Genomic DNA, 21652 nt, shown 5'->3' on the forward strand with positions numbered 1-21652 from the left:
CATTTGGAGCCATTTGACTGCCCGTAGGCATCGACATGCTAGGGGGAGCTGGTAATAAAGGGACATTCTGCATCATGTTCCCTCTCCCATTAGGGTTAGCCATCGCTATCCCTTGGCCACTACTACCATTGGCCATTGCCACATTATTTCCCAATACTAAACCCATATTCAAATTGCCTCGAGAAGCATAGGCTGCTTGTAGTCGAGATTCCACCTCTTGTGCTCGTGTAATGGTAGTATCTATATCCCCCAAGGGGACACTACTCAACTGCAATTGGATATTAAAGTCCAAACCATGTAGGAAATATTGCAATTGGGCAGCTGCGGGGATAGGAATAGAGGTGTCCAACTTACGGAAAACCTCTTTTATTTTCTTCGCATAAGCACGAATATCCTCATGTGGTTCTTGGCGGGTCATGTTGAGTACACGCAACCAATATTGTCCACCCCTTTCAAGGGCAAACTCCCTACGAAAAGCTCCATAAAATGAATCAATATTCAATATGGTTCTGGCTTCTAACCCATGATACCATATAGCGGCTCTTCCTTTGACAGTCATGTTGAAGAACATCATTAAATGTCCTTCTTCTTGGATGCGACAGTTAAACATCAGCTTTTGAAACTCCCTAATGTGGAGTTCCGCATCTTCCTCAACTAGCCCATTAAAAATGGGTAGCGGGTAACCTAGAGCCGGAAAATCCGTCGTTTGTGCTGGAATTGCAATAGGTTGTGCCATCACGAGGATTGGATTTGCACTAGGAATAGGGGACCGTGGGGTTACACCTCCCGCACTTGATGTAGACTGGCTTATGGAAGGAAGGGGAGCACTAGAGCTTCCACCTTCTCCTAACTTATTGCTTGTGGCCCCAAGACCACTAGATCCACTCCCTCGTAAGGGTTCATCACCGCTAAGCTTAGGGGAATATCTCCTAAAAATTTCAGCACGTCGCCTAGCTCTTTCGTCTCTCTCTTGCTTTTGGATTTCTGCTAGACGATGCTTATCGCTAAATAACGGATCAATCTCAGTATCCTTTGGCATAAACTGCTAGTTGGTCCCTAGATAACCAGGATTCGAGGACCGCCACTTTTAAGCGGCTCCCAGCAGACGCACCACTGATGGACCTAAAAACGGGCCGGCACTGGCTCATGCACTAGCCAGGCCTCGTCATTACGCACAAGACAATCTCTCGGCCTCGTGGCCAAGAGCGTCTATCAAAATCTCTGCCTTCCTAAACATTGCGTTTGTAATACGTTGTAGTCCAACTGATCCTAACCCAATATTACTCCTCAGAGGGAGTCCCTTTCACATAGCCAAAAGGCTCGAATCACATACACATGGGGTTCCTCCTACGGCTGAATGCCATCAACCCTCTGCGACTGATCTCCTACACCTTGGGGATTGGCCCCTCGATGCGTCTCTCAACATATAAACATTTCGCACAAAATCCACTCAAGGTACCATTTAATCGTATATAGGAATGTACCATTGTCCTTACTTCTCTTTTCCCTAGACCCCACGACTAGCCTATGGCTTAGGGTGTCATGTCTCTCACTCAACGTGGGTCAAGGTCCTAATGAAAGCAATTGCTGTGCATCCAGGATTTCTGATACCTTTAAACATTTCCATGATTTATGCATATTGTGGATGCTAAGTGCTCAAACAGTTATGAAATCAATATTGTGTACATGTGCAAAACATCCTTTCAATGATTTTCAACTACCGTTCTTATGTGGCGTTGCACAAACCTAGCACCGAGGAAACCCTCGTGCTACTAGGCCCTTATTTTATAATTACTCACCGACCTATATGGCATGCAAACAAAAACAGCAATCATTTCATCATTTTACTCCACATTTGGACACATTTTAGCCACTCTACCCTCCCATCGATCAAATGTTGCATCGTGGTATGGATTTATAGGGCATTTTGCCATCATTTTATGTGTAAAAAGCGGGAAAAACACACTAGAACAAGAAGGTGGGGTTGAACTGAGGAAAATCCTCATGCTTCAGTCTCCACAAACATTCACTAACATTGTTCTTAATTTTCATTAATTTTCCGCACCCAAAATGCATTTTTCCCCTATTTTTAGTGTTTTTTCTCTATTTTTCTTGTATTTTCCCTTATTTTTTGCATTATTTTATTACTAAAAATTCAAAATAGATTATGGGTTGTGGCCCTTAGTTCCTTCTTGCAACAAAAATGAAAATTTAGTTGGTGTTCCTATTCATTTTCCCATTTTTATGCTCAAAACCATCATTTTCCCTTGATTTTCCATATTTTACGTGTTTTAGTGTATTATTTTGAGCCACAAGATGCATATTTTTCTGATTTTCTGATTATGACCAACAAGTACTCATGGAAAATAGCAACATAAACAAATTTTAGCCCACATGAACAACATTTTATCAATCAAAAGCCATAAAATCTCAAATTTCCTTTGAAAAAATTGAATTACCGCTTAATTGCGTGTTTCGGGTTTCATGTCCATGGCTGCAAATCTGAAAATCAGCAGCACTTCATGCTCAGCACGATCACAAATCACCATTTCCAGCCCATGGAGCAATCCGATCCATGCCGGACAAGCCTCCATCATTCTTTCTTCTTCCTTCCTCTTCCCACATGGACTTGCCTTTAGAAGAGAGAGAGGGAGGAGAGAGAAAGACTGAAATCAGAGATCTTCAAAGAGAGCATCATTTGACGGGCAAAGGGTGGCGATAGAGTCAACATCTAGGAGGGAAGCAAGGGCAATGATCAGTGATGGGGGTTGTATTGAACAGGCATGATGCCTCTCTCCCTTCCTAGCGCAAATTTCGGCGCCCTCTGTTGGCCACTCTTCTTCTTCTTCCCATGATTTCTCTCCTTCAAAATGCATGCCTTTTGGTTGGGGGGTTCAAATTCCCCCAAAGGGCACCCCCCCTTTGGTCCATGTTGTGGCCACCCTTTCAAATCTTGACCAATTCTTGGCCATTTCCCCGTCCGGACTCGGAATCAAGCTCTGAAAAATCTTGGGCATCCGGCTTGGCATCACGCATTGGCCAGTAGCTCATGTCAACCCGCACGACTGTTTGAAAAATTATGAAAAATCAACAAGTGTCGCTCGGGCGCCTTCAAAGCACTTTGGTGCTTAAAATCGTCCTAGATCGAGCCGCCGCCTTTGACGGTGAATATTTTTTCCTTGATATTCATAATTTTTAGCTATTTTTAAGCACTTCTCGGCACAAAATTCCGCTCTCACATTTCTTGATTGTACAACTTCAGCCCATCAAGAGATCGTGTATTAACAAAGCTATGTGTACTCCCGGTGTTGATAAGAATATGAGAAATTCTTCCATTAATGTAGCCTTTAAGGAGTAATATATTGTCTCCTTTGGAGCCATTCCATGCATCACAGAGGAGATAGAACAAAGCTTCAATGAATCCAGATCATCCATGTAGTAACCATGCGGGTCGAATGGAAAATCATCCATAGGGTCATAAAATTCTCCATGGAAATCATCATTATGGTCATGTGTCTCCTCAAGAGTAGGTAATCACTCAAGCTCAGATAGATTGCTTTCATTTGCCTCCATATCCAATTCCTCTTCAAAGATCATGCTCACTTTGACATTCTTAGCTTTGCATTTTGTCTTATGGTCGAGAGACCATTGTTCCCCACATTTGAAGCATAAACCCTTCGCATACAAGTCCTTCAGCTTGTCATTAGACACATGCTTTCCTTGCACCATAGGAGTTGAGTTTTTCTCGCCTATTTCAATCCTCTTTCCATCTCATCTATTTTTAGAATTAAATCTGAAAATTACTCCCCCCTTTTTGATCCATAAACATAAGAAAATGTAGAAATCTTGCTATATGTATTTGTTGGCTTCCCTCATTGAAAGGGCTGAAATTGAGGCTAAAAATGAGAGGGCTGAACTCTTGATGGCTCACCAACTTCATAGTGGCCAACAACCTTGGGAGTTGTGGTTTTTGGCTGCTCTTGAACAATGGGAAGACTTGGAGCATTTGAACTAGCTATAGGTAATATCCTCTCACTCAAGAGAGCCATAAGTTTATCAATGCCCAATTTCATGTCCTTTATGTCATTGGAGAGTTGTTGAAAACTATTAGAATTAGTAGAGACATGAGTAGTGCCAATCCCATTCACTTGTTTGTTTACTATAGCATATGTTGAACTAATCTCTAGCTCCTCATTTTATCATGGTTTTGATGGTAAATAGCCTCTTCTGAAGCTTCACGCTCTTTATCCATTTGATAGTCCCTTAAACCTTCATTGATGGCATCCATAATGGGTTCCTTTATTTTATTTTTAGCCATAGGTGACGTCTTGTCCCCTGGGTGTATAGCAAAATAAAAACTCAAATATCTTGAGCTCTAATGATCCAAATGACCAACTTCTTGGCTCTGTATAAAGCTTAGGATGTCCCCTTTTAGATGAGCTATCAAGTATTGAAAATGGTTGAGTATAAAAAATTCTGTAAGCAATTTACTGTAACTGTTTGAAATTTCCTACAACCTGTGAATGCTCTATTTTGGTCAATTAATGACTTGTACCATCAATTTCATGCATGTACCAACTCTGTAGACATTCAAAGGAACTCCATATAACTACAAAAGTGAGAATAACCTCTGCAAGAAACAAAAGGATTGAATAATACATTGTAGACTACAAGATAAAGATCCAATCAATGAGACCTTGTTTGCATACTTTGTTCCAACTCTTTAATGCTAACCCAAAGTACAAATTCCACAAGTAACATTCATCTTGCTCACCATAGCTCTATCCCAATTTTCCAATTGCATTGCATTATGTTGTCATTCATTTGCCCTATTCAATGTGGCTGCTATGCATTTTCCATTACATCATGTAACTAGTGCCTGTTACATCATATTGTAGGCTGAATTCTTGTGCCTTTGAAGTGGTACATGCACCCAGACTTTAAATTCATGGGATTCGAGACTTGAGGGGTGTGCAAATTTCCCTCTCAAGCTAGATTGTGCTCCCCTTCAGGGTCCTCATCATAGTAGGGGAGGGTCACCTCTCTTTTGTCCTACAAACTTGCCCGACATCCACTTTTCCTCGTGGGTATAGACATAGCAGATCGATGCTAGGCTAAGAAGACAACATGAAATGCATGTATTGAAAGGAATTTGATTGCCATTTCATGATGTGCAAGAACTTGGATGGAACTGGGCTGAAAATTGAAATGGGAATAGGTAAGGAATACCTAAAGTAGTGACTCATTGCTTTACAATTTTTATTTTACTTACCATTGGGTAAAATTTTTCATTCATGGCAATGAAACAAGAGGCAAAGAGTTCACTGTTAGGATTAGGGCAAAATGGATGGGAATTAGAGGCATTGCGAGTGATTATTTCAGTGAATGAAAGTGATTAATCACTAAAGTAGCTCTATGGATTATTCATTAAATGAATTTTGAGAAAATGTTTGGAATTCTTTATCATTTTAATCCCTCTTCCATCAATTGGATTAGCTCAGCAATAGGATTCAAAGGGAGAGATTAAAGATGATTAGAAGTACCTCTTATGCTTGTACGTGAAAACTGTGGTTGATGTAGATACCTCTCACAAAGATGGCTTGTCTTCAGCTTCAAAAGATCCAAAGAAGTCCCAAATTAAGCATGCTTCCATATAGCATAATCCCCCAGCTTCATACTCTTCTCCTATGAACTCCATTGTTGCTCCAATGCTTCAAGTATGGTTGATGAAGGTATAAATTTCTTCTTCTATTTGATGTAGAACTTGAAGGATGATAATGAAAAACTCCAATGTAGATTGTAGACTCCAAATTTTGAGAAGAGAACCAAAAATTTTCAGTGATATTGAAGATGCATGCTGTCCATAGCTTCCATATATCAATGTTTGCCAATAACTCTTCAATGTTGCTTCAATGTTGATAATAGATTGAAGCCATGGGTATAAGCAAGCTCAAGGAGTGATTTACCACCACTACCCCCTTCATTTTCTTCAATAAATATGAGATTCTTTGTTGATGTACAAAACTTTCAAGAATGGGATTTCATGGGAGAAGGAAGAGTCCAAGAATGGAATAAATCTTGCCCAAGATTGAAGGACACTTGCCAATGAGGTTTGAAGCCTCAATCATGGAATACTTGAGCAATAGAGCTCATTTTTCTTTCAAGATATGGCAGATTCGTGACCAAGAGCAGTTCATGCTATTGCACTCCACGTGATGTAGAGGGAAAGAAGAAGGCTAAGTACATCAAATCACTACTCTACATGAAGTTGAAGAGGTAAAGAACAAAGATATGGAGTCCATTTGTAATATGGAGAGTAGGGGAAGGAGATTAATCGAGTCTTTGGCCATGGATTCTTAAATACAGCTTGAAAGGAAATGGAAGAACCCCTATTCTTGAAAAGTAACTCAAGTTTTACCCATACTAAGTCATGTAACCCTCATTTTGTCCAACTTACCCCAATTTTTGGTCTATAACTTGGTCATGAGTTGCCAAATTGGTTGGAGCCCGCCATTTTCCACACGGTAATGCCAAGAATCACAATCTTTGTCATTGTTTGCAACAAACCTTCAAATATAACCCTGGTTATGAAGAAACTAAGTCCTGTAACTCAGATCTAACTGCAGTTTCCACTCCCTAGTCTGAGAAACTGGATCAAGTACAAGAAAATGACCTTGGACAAGGATCTAAACTAATGCTCTTATACCAGTGTAAAGAAGGACTAATCTAACAATGGAAATGAGTAGGAAATCAAAGTATTCTAAGCTACACACAACAATGTATCAAATTGAGAAACCAGCATGGCCATGCCATGGAACATCTTCTATTACCATAGCACAATATAGCCATGAGCTGTAAACCAAGTACAAGAAGATGAAAGACAAGATTCAGGATAAAATTGCAATAGTGCCAAAGAGTAATGCTACGTTAGCACCTCTTACTTTTTATACTTGTTCCTAAAGTCTATTTTTTCTTGGCTCAAGTATTTACAAATTTTATACTTGGAATAGGCTTCAACTCTCATGTTGATAATTTGCTTCATTACAGGTGTTTGCTTTGGAGAAGTTTTGACACTACCTACTGTCAACTCACTTAACATTCTATGCGGATCATGAGGCCTTGCCCTTCTTGATGAACAAAGCCAATGTGAAGGGAAGAATGAAGAGATTGCTCATTCTATTTCAAGAGTTCCACTTTGAGGTAGTCACCAAACTCGGTTGCTCCCATGTGGCTGATCATCTGTCATGAATCCCTCAGAGGGACGAAGAGGATCAGGATAATCCAGACCTTCCAAATGCTTTACTTTTTCTAGTCAAAATTGTTACCCCAATGGTACATAGACATAACCAACCTCTTGGCAACCCAATACTATCCCCTTGGTATCTCTAGCCGAGAGAAGAAGAAGCTTATGCTAGGATCAACACCTTACACCCTATTAGGTGGTGCTCTGTACAAGCAAGGCAAAGAGGAAGTATTGCACAAATGTATTGTAGGAGATGAGATTGGGATAGTGCTGAAAGCATGCCACAACGAGCCCTATGGAGGACACTTTGCAAGAGAAGCAATAGCCAGAAAGGCCTTGCTCACAATATATTGGTGGTCAACCCTCCACAAGGATGTCTATGACTACTGCAAATGTTGTGATGCTTGTTAACGAATGTGAAAGCCTAAAAAATGTAGTGCCACGCCATTGCAACCCATACTTCCCCTAAAGCCATTCAAGAAATGGGGAATCAAATTCATGGGCCCCATTGATCCACCAACCAGAAGAAAATAGAACATAGACATCTGAGTCTGGTACAGACTATGTGACAAAGTGGTGTGAAGAAAAAGCTCTAAAGCGGGATGATAGCAAAAACATAGCCTTGTTCTTGTACAAGAACATCATCACCTATTTTGGCAGTCCCCTAGAGCTCGTCAGTGATGATAGAGGTACTCACTTCCTTAATAAGATTATGGAAGAATTAATAGAGCTATACAAGATCTACCATCGCAAGTCCACACCTTATTATCCCAGAGCCAATGGCCAAGTCAAAGTTACCAATTGCATCCTTTGCTCGATTTTCACAAGAACGATTGCTGTACATTGCCGTGATTGGGGCGATTGACTTACGGAAGCCCTCTAGGCGTACATAGCATTCCATAAGGTTGCTACAGGACACCCTTTTTAGTTGGTGAATGGTACACATAAGCCATCTTCCTTGTTGAGTTGGAGTTATCCTCTTTGTGCATGGCTATCAAAGAGCACTTGGGAGATGACGAGTCCCTGCAACACCATATCTTGGACGTGAAACGTCTAGATGAGGCTCGTAGGATAGCCCTATAGTGCATTGAAGCCACGCTGTTGCTCGAGGAAAGGCCTATCATGATAGTTCCATTGAGCAGAATGAGGCTCCATCGAGCAGAAGGAGTTTAAAGAAGGTGACTTAGTCTTGGCTTATGATTTTGAGATTCGGCAAGTTTCCAGGCAAGCTTCAACAATGATGGATGGGCCCCTATAAGGTACTTGCCGTCAACCTTAATGGCTCAGAAACTCAACACTTCTGATGATCCCTTCCTTATTAATGGCTATCACCTCAAGAAGTATTACCCTCCTTGGGGATCTTGACAATCACTACCAATAGCTCCTTCATTCCTTGCATATTAGTTGATATGGCTTTACCTATTGCTTTTAATAGCCCTTCTGCTTATCTTGATGAGCTGGCCTCGATATGTTAACCCCTCATAGCCACCTTCCACCCCAATAGTACTCCATTTTTGTCTGATCTAGTAGAGGTGGCAAGGATGGTTCTGATACTTGGTGAAAAGAAAATGGAAAAAAAACAATCAAAACTGTTATGGGAGAAAAGGAAGAAATTCCTTATCATAATAGGCCTTGTTCTAGGAAAAGGTGGCACACACTCTTGGAGGAGAAGCTGATTGTGGAAAAGGTGGCAACACCATGCACTCTAGGACAATTGAATTACTAGCAGAACACTTCTAGAAGCAATTCTAATGTCACCTCCCTTGGTGTGTTGGATCATGTAACTCCATTAGTGCTTCTAACTCCTACAACAAACGACAATTCCAATCTGCAATCCAAGTATCGGAACTTGTTGGCTACCTCCATAGGTACGCCTCTTCATCAATCCATACAAATTGACACCATTAGTGCTTCTAACTCCTACAACAAACGACAATTCCAATTTGCAATCCAAGTATCAAACTTGTTGGCTATCTCCATAGGTACGCCTCTTCATCAATTGATACAAGTTGACATCATCAACTAGTTGAAGCCGATCTACATCAACAACTTTTGAGTGATGAGAGCTTTCATCCTAACTGAATGGGGATTTGAGTATGGGGTACCCTCTATATTCATCAACAGAGCATGAGACAGAGGTGGGGTGAGTGACCAGTCCTGGCCCTTTCTATCCAACAAAGAGGTGAGATGTGTGAATGGAGTGTTGCATGCATAGGATGGGCCTCCCAATGCACAAAGCACAAATTGTTCATGTGTGTATGGCACTACAAGGCTCCCTAGCCTTCCTTCTTGCACCGTATACCAACTGAAGGTGGGATGCACTATTGCACCATCAATTGCATACAAGGCATACAACCTTTGCACAAGTGACAGTGAGGATTTAATCAATAGGGTGTGAGGAACTCGGTTGACCTCCTGTAATCCTCAACAAAGAGTGAGACAAAGTGGGGGCTGAGCATGCTTGATTTCCCTTTCACACTGAGAGGTGAGGTTTGAGGGACATTTTGACAATTGGAGTTAGGTATGTTCTCATTTTCCTATGCACACACGGGACATGCCTCCCTTGCCATCACTATACACCTTATTCTATTTGGCACACTGTACAATAAGGCTCCTTGTCCTTCCTTCTTGCACCTATGCCAAATGGGTTGGGGTACACTGTTGCACTATCCAGTGTTTGCACATCGGCATACTCCCTCTAAATCATCCCCCTTATCAATTTTAAACCAGATGTGAGCTTTGGGTTTCCATCATTATTCTTTGAGTGATGTGAGTCATGGGGTTAGCAATTGATCTATCATTTCAACATGGGTCACTGTCAAGATTGAGTATTGTATACTTTGCCACCTGCAACCTAATCAATGCCCCATCAAGAAAGGTACCTCCCTGGGTGCTCTTGCGTGGTCCCTACCATGTTGGACGAGTGTGATGTGGTGAGTCATGGTACCTCCTACCAACGACTATAATTCTTCATGTAACAACGATGGTTTACCTCGACCATCTACAAATCAGGCCAAGTTTTTCTAACCTTACCACTTTTGATTACAAGAGTCCATCATGTTTTAAGTGTGGGGACATACGTGTAAGTTGTGATCATGGGTTAGATGCTAGTTGATTAGTTCATGTCATCTATTAAGGTCTTAAGTGTGGGGACGCATCCCTGTGTGTTCGCTTTGTGTACCTTCATGGAAAAATATCTACATGATGATTCAAGCATACCATATTCTGATTCAGCCCTAATAGGGTTCCTTCCCCACCCACCCCATCTTGGAGTCGTTCCTTGACCGTTCGTCTTTATCCTTGTTTTGACGTGTTTTTCTACGAACACATCCTACATTCATCAAAATACAAATTTGATCTCACAGCCTTGTTCATCCCCTTGACCTAGCCACTTTTCCTTTTTACACCCCCCCAGTTCTAAGCCATGGAGCATGCATTATTACTTTTAAAGATTTTTTAATCCCTTTCACGTATTTCCATGTAAATGCATCTTTCTCACTTTGGAACAACAATCTGATGGGATAATATAACCTTGATCTATACCTTCCTCTTTACATTTTTCCTTTTTATGGCCCATCATTTTGATGTATGGTTTTTTTGTTATTAAAATTTCCATATTTTCAGCTATTTTCACGTGTGTTTTTGGCTCTTTTTCTTTGCAAACCTATCCTAAACATCTCGAAAATTAATTCTGATTAGATAGCCTTGTCCGGTTTGCTCCCCTGCACAATTTTCATTTTTTTCAATCTTGTTTGGCCCACCTATTTTATTTTATTCATTTTTTTGTGGATTTTCATGCTCATTTTTCCTGTTTTTTCCCATGTGAATGTCCCTTAGCACCACCAAAACTATGTTTTAACCTAAAAACCCTATCCACAAGTTCCCCTTGACATTTTTCCTTTTTGTTGAACTTTGTTCCAATGCATGGATTTTCTCATATTAATTTTCGACTTCGTTTTTATTTGTGTTTTTACAAATTTTTCCATGCAACCGCACCCTACTGCCCCTGGAATCGCGTTCTACCTTACCCATCTTGTTTATTACTTCCCTACGGACATTGTTTGTTTTCATTCTTCCTTGTTTTGACTACCACATTTTTCCATATTAATTTTTCTTTCCATTTTTGAGTGTGCTTTTATTGTTTTTTCCATGTGAATGTGTCTTAACTCTATTAGAGCTACATTCTGATGTGACAGGCTTGTCTATGTTTTCATTATGCCTGGTTTTTATTATTTCCATCTAAATTTCTTCTCACTAACGGGTTTTGCAAAAATAATTTTCATGTGTGTTTTTGTGCTTGATTTTTTATTTTTTTTTGCTTGAACCCCCCTTTTTGTTGCCAAGCGTGTCGATTGCATTGTCCATCTCATTCCCCCCGTCGTCTTGCCTAATTTTTCTTTTTATGACATCTTGATCTGATGTCTGGATCTCTCCCCATTAATTTTTCTGATTATTTTCCATTTTCGCACCCGCATGTTGCTTTAGCGGCGCATATCCGATTTTCGCTTTGATACGTGTGTCAGCATTCACCACATCTTGTACCAACATTTGACTTTTAAGTTGCAGTCGCCCATTCCCATTAGCACAAATTGTTTACCCCCTCCACCACGTTCATTCGCGTGATGGGGGAGGGAGGGCACACTTTATTAAAACCACAATAATCTTTCCAAAAAAGAAAAGCCAACAACAAAGTTCCCACCCCCAATTGTCACAACCCTTTTCCCTCCTTTCTCCTCCATCACCCCCTCCTCCTCTTCTTCCTTCCCATGCCTCCCACCATCCTTCTCCTCCCCCTCCTCCACCTCTCCTCCCTTCTCCCCTCTCCCTCCTCCCTTGCCGCCCCTTCCCCTCGATAGCCCTCCCTGCAACACCTCAATGGCCCATCGCCTGTAGCGCCTGTTCACCCCCACCCGAACTTGGTTACCCCACCACTCGCCGAACGTGGCCGCTACCGCCTCTCGACTACCTCGTGCCGCCACCTACCAACTACCCCCCATCGCCTACTGACTACCTACCAACCTCCACATCCCCCCCAATTACCCACCATGCCCACTTTCCCCCGTCCGGTCGCCCCCACTCACGGCCGCCCACCACCATGGCCCCCTACCTTGCCCACTCATAGTGCACCCTGCCCAACTTCCCAGCCCACCCACCCCAAGGATACCCCACCCGCCACCCCACTAACCACGCTATCCCCCCATCTTTTTTTTGTTTCCACACATTGAATTAATACCAAACTAATTAAAAAATAAACAATTAAAAATTAAACAAAAAAAACTCCCATCCCATATATATATATATATATATATATATATGTATATATTTCAAAAAAAACAAAACAAGCCCTATGGCCCCCCATACCCCCACCTTATATATATATACTTCACTAATCTAATAAAAAAAATCCAAAATAAAACAAAACCAAAACTAATACTACCCACTCTAAATCAATTTCCCCCTTTCCTCCTTTCATTTTTCCTCTTTTTGCACATGACTGCCCCTTTTTTATCGTTGTACACGTGTTACTCCCTTCCTAAGGTCTTGTTCACATGCGAGGTTTTGGGCCTCGTTGCATGTGTTTGTAATCGTGGTTGTTCATGCACAAGGACGCACATGTGGTTTTGTTTGCATGGAGAAGTGCTTGTAGTTGTTCACACACAATCCATGTTGTCCTGATTGGGTACCATATTTTCTTCCTTTTTAATTTTTGAAAAAAAAAACCACAAAAATATTTAAAAATTATCCAAACTCAATAAAAATTTAAATAAAATAAAGAAATTATAGAAAAAATATTTTAAAAATTTGTGATTTTTTTTGAAAATTTTGGAATATTTCATATTAATGAAAAATGCCAATAAGACATTAGAAAAATATTATCATATATTTTAAAAAAAGGTAAAACTTCACAAAACTTCAATATATCATATAAATTTCTTAAAATTTTGAATTTTTTTATTTTTTTGGAAAATTACAAATAAATTTTCATTATGATTATGGCTTGTTCAAAATATATAAAAATTAGAAAACATATTCGAAATGGTTTATTTGAAGAAAAAAACAACTTCAATAATAAAACATTGCAAAATTTTCCAAAAATGGTTGTTTTTTAATGCCTTAAAATTTCTTACAAATTTTGTTTCATATTCTTAATATTTGTATTACCATTTGGATACTCACAATAATATATTTATTTATTTATTCACAAGGAAAAAATAAACACCAAACTTAGTAAAGAGATAAATAAGAAAGAAAAAACTCAAACCCAACTTATCACACATAACGACACATTTATGAAAGTCCATTTAAAAAAACAAAACAAAACAAAGAAAATCGTAACACATAATTACCCAAGTGCTAAATCCTTATTTGTCCCCATTCTTTTTATATTAGGATTTGGTTTTTCGTAACTTTCAGGAGGCCGACTGCTACTTGGTTGCCTTATTATTTGTGACACAGATTTTTCTCTTTTTTTTGGATTGTTTACAAGTGGGGTTTTGCACAACACACCTTGCGGGTGTCCACACGCCACCAGGTTTTTCTCTTCCTCTTCTTCATATGCATCACAACACACAAGTAATTGTAATTAAAAATCAACAGACTCTTGCACCCAAAAAATTAACAGAATGCCTATCCTAAATTTTCAATTAAAAATATTCGACTATTAATTTATGAAAGGAACCCCAGCATTGCATGAGCATGTTGCACGATAACTCACTTAATTTGATAACTTAAAATCCATTCACATGTACATGCACACATGTGATATATACACAATTCATTTATAATTAATAATGAACCCCCCAAAGTCACACATGCATGCACTTTGCACCACAGATCATATATGTAATGAAGGGGACCTAAAAGAGAGAGAGAGAATGAAGAAGACTGCAGAAGAGAGAGAAGAAGAGAGTATAGGGGAGAGAAAGACTAGGAGAAGAGAGAGAAAGACATGAAAAGAGAGAGAGAGAGAGGGGAGAGAGAGAGGGAAAGCCATGGGAGCTGAAGGTGAAGGTTGTTAGATATGATCAATGCCCCACCCTCATTAGGTGCCACCAATGATCCATGGTGCTCAAAGTTGTAAGGCCCCCATTATGAGGAGAAGCCAAATGTGAGCTCGGACATTGGTTGAGTCCTGACTTGTATATCAGATGAGGTCTATGTGACCGGATGGCAAAAAGGTGACCGTTGTGGGTCTAATCTTTGGGTTAGACAGAGTGGTTAAGTTGGTAGCAACTTGAGGCGCATTGCATCAAGTTGTGGGGTAAGTGAGTTAAAAGGGGCCCCTATTTTGGGGTTTGGGGGATGCGCAAGCGGCCCCTGGCTGCTGGGGGTCCCAGGGGGGCTAGCGGCCCCCCAGGCGGGGGTCCGAGGGCAACGCCCCTAGCCCAATGGTAACAGGAATATTCCGTGGAGTATTCCCTGGGTGACTAGTGGAGGCTCATATGGTAGGTCGGTCAGGCCGACCGAACGGCCTTTGTGGGCTATAAAAGCTAAACCCCTTCACAACCATCAATCATTCATCTTTCACCCAGTCAGAGTTGTTGTTCCAGCTAGCTCAAGCTCTTCACCTTTCTTCTGTCTAGATCACCATCTAAGCTTCACACAGTGGAAGCACACGGGTGGACAAAGGCATCTTTATATCAGTTGTTTGGAGCTAAAGAATTTATTGATTCTCCTCTTATCTGTTGTGTACTCTCTATCTCTTTCTCAGATTCTGTTTGCTGTGCAGTGTAATTTTTTACATGGTATTAGAGCCTAGGGGGCTCTAGAGATCAGAGAGTGTGTAAGAGACAAAGGCTTCAACATCAAAGAGAAACTATGTCGACTTCGAGAAGCGGTTGTGGCGCATCAGGAAGCGGTGCAGGAGGTGGTGGTGCTGTACAGGCTATTCAAACACTGAGGATTCGTCCACCAACCTTCAATGAAGGCAAGTTAGATGGTACAAACTACACCTTGTGGAAGTTCAAATTGACAACTATCCTTGATTTTTATGAGCTTCTGGAGACTCTGCTGGGGACTGATGCAGAACCACAGCCTACCCCCGACCCATCAAATTCTAGTGTGATGATTTCTCCGAATGCAGATCTTCTACGAGCTTGGAAACGAAGGAATGCAGATGCATTGTGTGCCTTAGTTACAAGTTGTTCTGACAGTGTTCTGACTTTGATTCAGCATACAACCAAAGCGTCAGAGGCTTGGAATGTACTAAGGAGTCAGTATGAAACATGAAACCAAAAAAGGATTCAAAACTTGGAGAATCAACTAGCAGGGAAGAAGTTTGCTAAAGGAGAGATGGTTGAAGCATTCATCACTCGGATTAAGAATCTGTGCGATTAGATGACTGGTGCTGGGATACAAAAGACTAGCAAAGAGCTAGCTCGGAGGTGTCTTTGTATTTGTCCACAAAAGTTTGATGGACTAGTAACTGCCCTTAATACTCAGGTAAGACCTCAAGCTTTGACTTTTGAGGAGTTTTGTGCATTATTGATGGAGGAGGAGTTGAGGCTGAAAGCTTGAGAAGGAAGCAACAATGGAGACGTTGCATTCTCTGCCAATGCAAAAGCCAAAGGTGGTTCCTCCACAAAAAATGATGGTGACAAAAAGAAGAAGGGCGGCAAGAAGAAGTTTCAAGGAGAGTGCTTCTACTGCAAGAAGAAAGGACATGCAATTGCAAATTGTCGTGTCAAGAAGGCAAATGAAAAGAATGGTACCCTTAAAAGTAAAGGGAAAGAGACAGCCAATATGACTAAAGCAGAGTTGGAATTATTCATGGTGACCATTGAGAAAGTGTGCTCCTTGGCACAAGAAGAATCTACCACTGACTCATGGGTGTTGGATAGTGGGGCCTCCCGTCACATGACTAACAAGAAAGGTCTATATAGTTCTATGCAGCCTCTACAAGAATCCATCACTGTGACGGTTGGAAATTATGCTAAATGCCCTGCTGCAAGCATAGGTACTATTTCTTTTGTTGCTGCAAATGGTGAAGTCAAAAAGCTTTCAAATGTGTTGTATATTCCTGAAATCAGGAGAAATCTATTATGAGTTGCTGCCCATAACTAATCTTGGTCATGAAGTGAGGTTCAAGAAGATAGGTGCGGAAATTCTTGATAGTACTGGCACAATTGTTGGCACAGGAGAAAGAAGGAACAACTTGTATGAGCTACGTGCTCTTACAGCCACCGCTAGAGTGGGCACAAGTAAGCTTTGGCATGAAAGGTTTAGACACATCAGATTTGCAGTGTTGAAGGAGATGCAAAAGCAAGGTATGGTTGCTCACCTACTTACAATAACTAAATTGAGGGAACCATGTGAAGCTTGTATGATGGGCAAGCAACAGAGAAAGGAATTTCCACAAGAAAGCAAGAATAGAGCATAGGCTCCTCTAGAGTTGGTGCATGCTGACTTGTGTGGTAAGATGCCTACACAGGCCTTGGGGGGATCTTCTTATTTTATGTTGATTATTGACGACTACAGTAGGAAGATGTGGGTGTACTTCCTTTGTGATAAGGCTCAAGCTTTTGGTAAGTTTAAAGAATGGCTAAAACTTGTTGAGAATGAAATAGGGAAAAGTGTGAAGAAATTTAGAACAAATGGTGGTTGTGAGTTCAACTCAAAGGAGTTTGAAGACTTTTGCAAGAGCAAAGGGATCAAGCGTCAATTGACGACGCCTCACACACCTCAGCAGAACGGTGTTGTGGAACGCATGAATCACACTGCTGTGGAGATGGCAAGATGCATGCTAAAGGGCAAGGGATTGCCTAACCATTTTTGGGCTGAAGTTGTTAATACTACAGTCTACATTCTAAATCGAAGCTACACAAAGGCTCTCAAGGGAAAAACACCTCATGAGGCTTACACAGGTAATAAACCATCTGTCTCACATTTCAGAATTTTTAGATGTGAATGTTATGCACATGTTCCACATGAGAAGATAAACAAGTTAAAACCAAAAAGCAGAAAATGTATCTTCTTGGGTTATAGTGATGAGCAGAAGGCTTACAAATTATATGAACAAGAGGCAAAGAAGATCATCGCAAGCCGTGATGTGGTGTTCAAGGAGGAGCCGCATATAGTGGAGGAGGAGAAGGCAAGTTCTTCCACTTTATCATCAAGCGAAGAAGTAGTCCACTATGAACCTGTCCCGAGAGCTGTCCCTATCCTTAAGGAGGAGGAAGCATCATATTTAGATGATGAGGAAAAAGTTCACCAACCTGACATCACCCCATGGGAAAAGCCATTGTCGCGCTGGGTGAAGCAGCTCTATGACCACAATAATCCTATGCCTGCATCTATTGAGGAGAATGTAGACGAACCAAGGACGTCTCAGAGAATAGAGGAGCAAAGGAGGGCTTCTGCTCACATAGTCAATAGGACCTTGATGGTTGAGATTATGAGAGAAGTAAAGGAGCCAACTGACTAAGAAGAAGCACTTGCAGATCCATCATGGAAGGTTTCTATGCAAGCAGAGTATGACAGCATAATGAAGAATGACACTTGGGAGCTAGTGGATTGACCAACAAAGCGGAAGGTTATTGGCACCAAGTGGATTTGGAAGGTAAAGTACAAGGCTGATGGTACCTTAGAAAAGTACAAAGCTAGACTGGTTGCCCAAGGATTTTCACAAGTTGAAGGGTTTGATTTTCAAGAGTCATTTGCCCCAATTGCCAGAATGACCGCTATTCGCATGGTACTTGCAGTGGCTGCCCACAAGAACTGGCCAGTGTACCAAATGGATGTTAAGTCAGTGTTCTTAAATGGTGACCTCAAGGAGGAGGTGTACGTGGCTCAGCCACCAGGGTTTGAGGCCCTCCATTCTGAGAACAAAGTGTGTAAGGTGAAGAAGGCATTGTATGGGCTGAAACAAGCCCCCAGAGCATGGTGCCAATGGATAGATAAGTTCTTTTTAAACCTAAACTTCAAAATATTTGCCTCAGATGCTAAGTTGTATGTTTACAGGGATGGTAAAAAGTTTGTAGTGATTGCCCTATATGTGGATGACCTTCTTATTACAGTTGACTATGAAGATATGATCAACCAAACTCAAAAGGCTTTGAGTTCTGAGTTTGAAATGACAGACTTGGGCTTGCTACACTGTTGTTTGGGGATTGAAGTCTGGTAAGAGCCAGGAAAGATCTTCATCTCTCAGAAGAAGTATGCATGGGAGATCTTGAAGGCATTTGACATGACCGAGTGCAAGGAGATAGCTACATCTATGGAGGTGAATGCAAAGTTATCCATTGAGGATACATCAGCACTAGTAGACATTGGGAGGTATAGGAGTGATCTACTTGTGTAACACTAGACCAGATATCAGTTTTGCTATTGGTGTTTTGAGCAGGTTCTCAAACAAACCTCATGAGAGTAATTGGAAGGCAGGGATGCGGGTGCTCAAATACTTGAAGGAAACTCTTGACTATGGTATCACATACAGTTTTGAAACTTCTCTTGTGGGGAACTGTGACTCAGATTGGGTAGAAGACAGTGATTCCAAGAAGTCAATTTCTGGTTATTGTTTCTCTTTGGGTTCAAGAATTTTCTCTTGGATTAGTAAGAAGCAACCAACAGTGGAATTATCTGCTACCGAAGCAGAGTACAAGGCAGCTTTTTTTGCTGCATGTCAAGCAGTATGGTTGAGAAGGATTCTATGGCATATGGGAGTGTAGGATGAAGAACCAACTGTGTTGAGATGTGACAATCAGAGTTGCATCACCATTGCCAAAAATCCAGTGTTTCATGCACGTACCAAATATATAGAGATCTAGTATCACTATGTGCGTGATTTGATGGAGGATGGGATAGTGGAATTGGTCTACTGTCTAACAGGGGAGAATGGAGCAGATATCTTCACCAAAGCACTTACGAAGGATCTGCTTCAAGCTCATCTTCAGAGACTCAGCATTGGGTCGAGATAGTTCACCTATGGGTGGACATTGAGGGGGGGTGTTAGATATGATCAATGCCCCACCCTCATTAGGTACCACTAATGATCCATGGTGCTCAAAGTTGTAAGGCCCCCATTATGAGGAGAAGCCAAATATGATCTCGTGATTCTGACTTGTATATCAGATGAGGTCTATGTGACCGGATGGCAAAAAGGTGACTGTTGTGGGTCTAATCTTTGGGTTAGACAGAGTGGTTAAGTTGGTAGCAACTCGAGACGCATTGCATTGAGTTGCGGGGTAAGGGAGTTAAAAGGGGCCCCTATTTTAGGGTCCCGGGGGCCGCTTCCCTAGCGGGGGTCCGGGGGCAGCGCCCCCGGCTTGATGGTAAAGGGAATATTCCTTGGCTGACTAGTAGAGGCTCATATGGTAGGTCGGTCAGGCCGAGCTAACGGCCTTCGCGGGCTATAAAAGCTAAACCCCTTTACAGCCATCTATCATTCATCTTTCACCCAGTCAGAGTTGTTGTTCCAGCTAGCCTTAAGCTCCTCACCTATCTTCTGTCTAGATCGCCATCTAAGCTTCACACAGTGGAAGCGCATGGGTGGACAGAGCCATCTTTGTATCAGTTGTTTGGAGCTAAAGAATTTGCTAATTCTCCTCTTAGTTGTTGTGTACTCTCTATCTCTTTCTCAGATTCTGTTCGTTGCGCCGTGTAATTTTTTACAAAGGTGAGGAGTCAGATTTGTAGTTTTAAAAAATGGTCTCTAATCAGGTCCTTGTACACCCTAAATACCCCATTAGTGTAACCGGGTATTCGCATGTGCTAACCCCGTGTAAAACCCTCTAATCCCCATTCTTTACATTTCATCCCGACCCGGAAGGTTTTTACCCTCAAAAACAAAAAGAGGACGTATTGGTATGGCTGGGTGGGGGGGGGGGGGGTGAAAACTTGTGATCATGCTGTCCAAACAAGAATAGGCGCCAATTCCAAACAAGAAGGGTTGGACAACATTGGACAGCATGCTATTCCGAACAGGCATGCAGTGGAAAACTGATCATAACTTGCCATGGGCAACTCCAAACGAGACGTTCTGCATGTCAAAACGAAGCTTGTTGAGCATACTTTCAGCCCAGGTAGGTCATGCATGGGTGCAATTAATGCAGGCCCAAAACTGTTCGAAAACATATGGTTGCCTACTGCAAAATATTCCCAATCATGCTATCCTGAAGAGGCCTGCAGTGGAAAACTGATCATAACTTGCCATGGGTAACTCCAAACGAGATGTTTTGCATGTCAAAACAAAGCTTGTTGAGCATACTTTTAGCCTAGGTAGGCCATGCATGGGTGCATTTAATGCAAGCCCAAAACTGTTCGAAAACAGACGGTTTTCTACTGCAAAGCATGCCCAATCATGCTGTCCCGAATAGGCTTGCAGTGGAAAATTGATCATAACTTGCCATCGGCAACTCCAAATGAGATGTTCCACATGTCAAAAAAAAGCTTGTTGAGCGTACTTTTAGCCCAGGTACGTTATGCATGGGTGCAATTAATGCAGGCCCAAAACTGCTCAAAAACAGATGGTTGTCTACTGCAAAACAGGCCCAAATCGAGTTGTCCTTCAGCCAAGGTTGCCGCCTCAAGGTGAGGGGATTGCACTAGGGGAGTGCTGATGTAGATAGAGATTTTTTAAACCCTCGGGATCAAATGGATAACCTGCATGGTAAGCATCACCAGCATACAGGTCATCCATGCAAGCGTGGCTCTTTGCTCTACCACCGGGGTCAAATGGAAAGTGGTTATCCTTTCCATGCATTGGGTTACCAACAAGTAAAGCTAGAATGGTTAGTACCACTAGCTGTTGCATCAAGTCTGCCATAAGCATCATATGATTAAGCTCGGTCTGCACTTGGATGTTGTCAATAACACATGGGGTTGCATAAACTGAAAAGTGTACTACATCAAACCTTATATTTGACATGTGTACAGACTGAAGGGTCTCCTGAAAGGACATGTTTTCTTGATCTATAATATGAGCATGGTCTTTAATATCTACATGATCTTCTTTCTTGAATGAAACTTCATTTTGCTTTGGACCCACATCAAAATGGTCTTCAACAAGATTTTTCCTATCCTTGGCATAATGATATTCAAATACAAATAGGAGTTTTGCATTTTGTGCCCTACATTTGTCTTGATGATCACAAGATATCGGCTTAGCACATCGATAGCATAAGCCCGCAACATGCCGTTCCCATATCGTATCACTAGTAAGGTGTCTAATGCATTTAGCCTTAGATAGCAATCTACACACATGCTCATTACCATTGGTCAGCTCAGTAATAGTTCTGACATGCTGCTCATAGTCATCTTGCTGCTCATGTACAACAGATGGCTATCCATGACCATAATGCTCATGCTTTCCATATGGAGGGTCATACCAATGTGGCTGCTGCTCATAATGATACTCATGCTGTCCATACTGCATATGGTGATAATAGCCCTACTGCTCATGTACATCTATTT

The sequence above is a fragment of the Lygodium microphyllum genome, chromosome 28 (assembly GCF_053477565.2).
Source record: "Lygodium microphyllum isolate KBCC chromosome 28, Lygodium_microphyllum_v1.1.10, whole genome shotgun sequence".
NCBI classification, from domain to species: domain Eukaryota; kingdom Viridiplantae; phylum Streptophyta; class Polypodiopsida; order Schizaeales; family Lygodiaceae; genus Lygodium; species Lygodium microphyllum.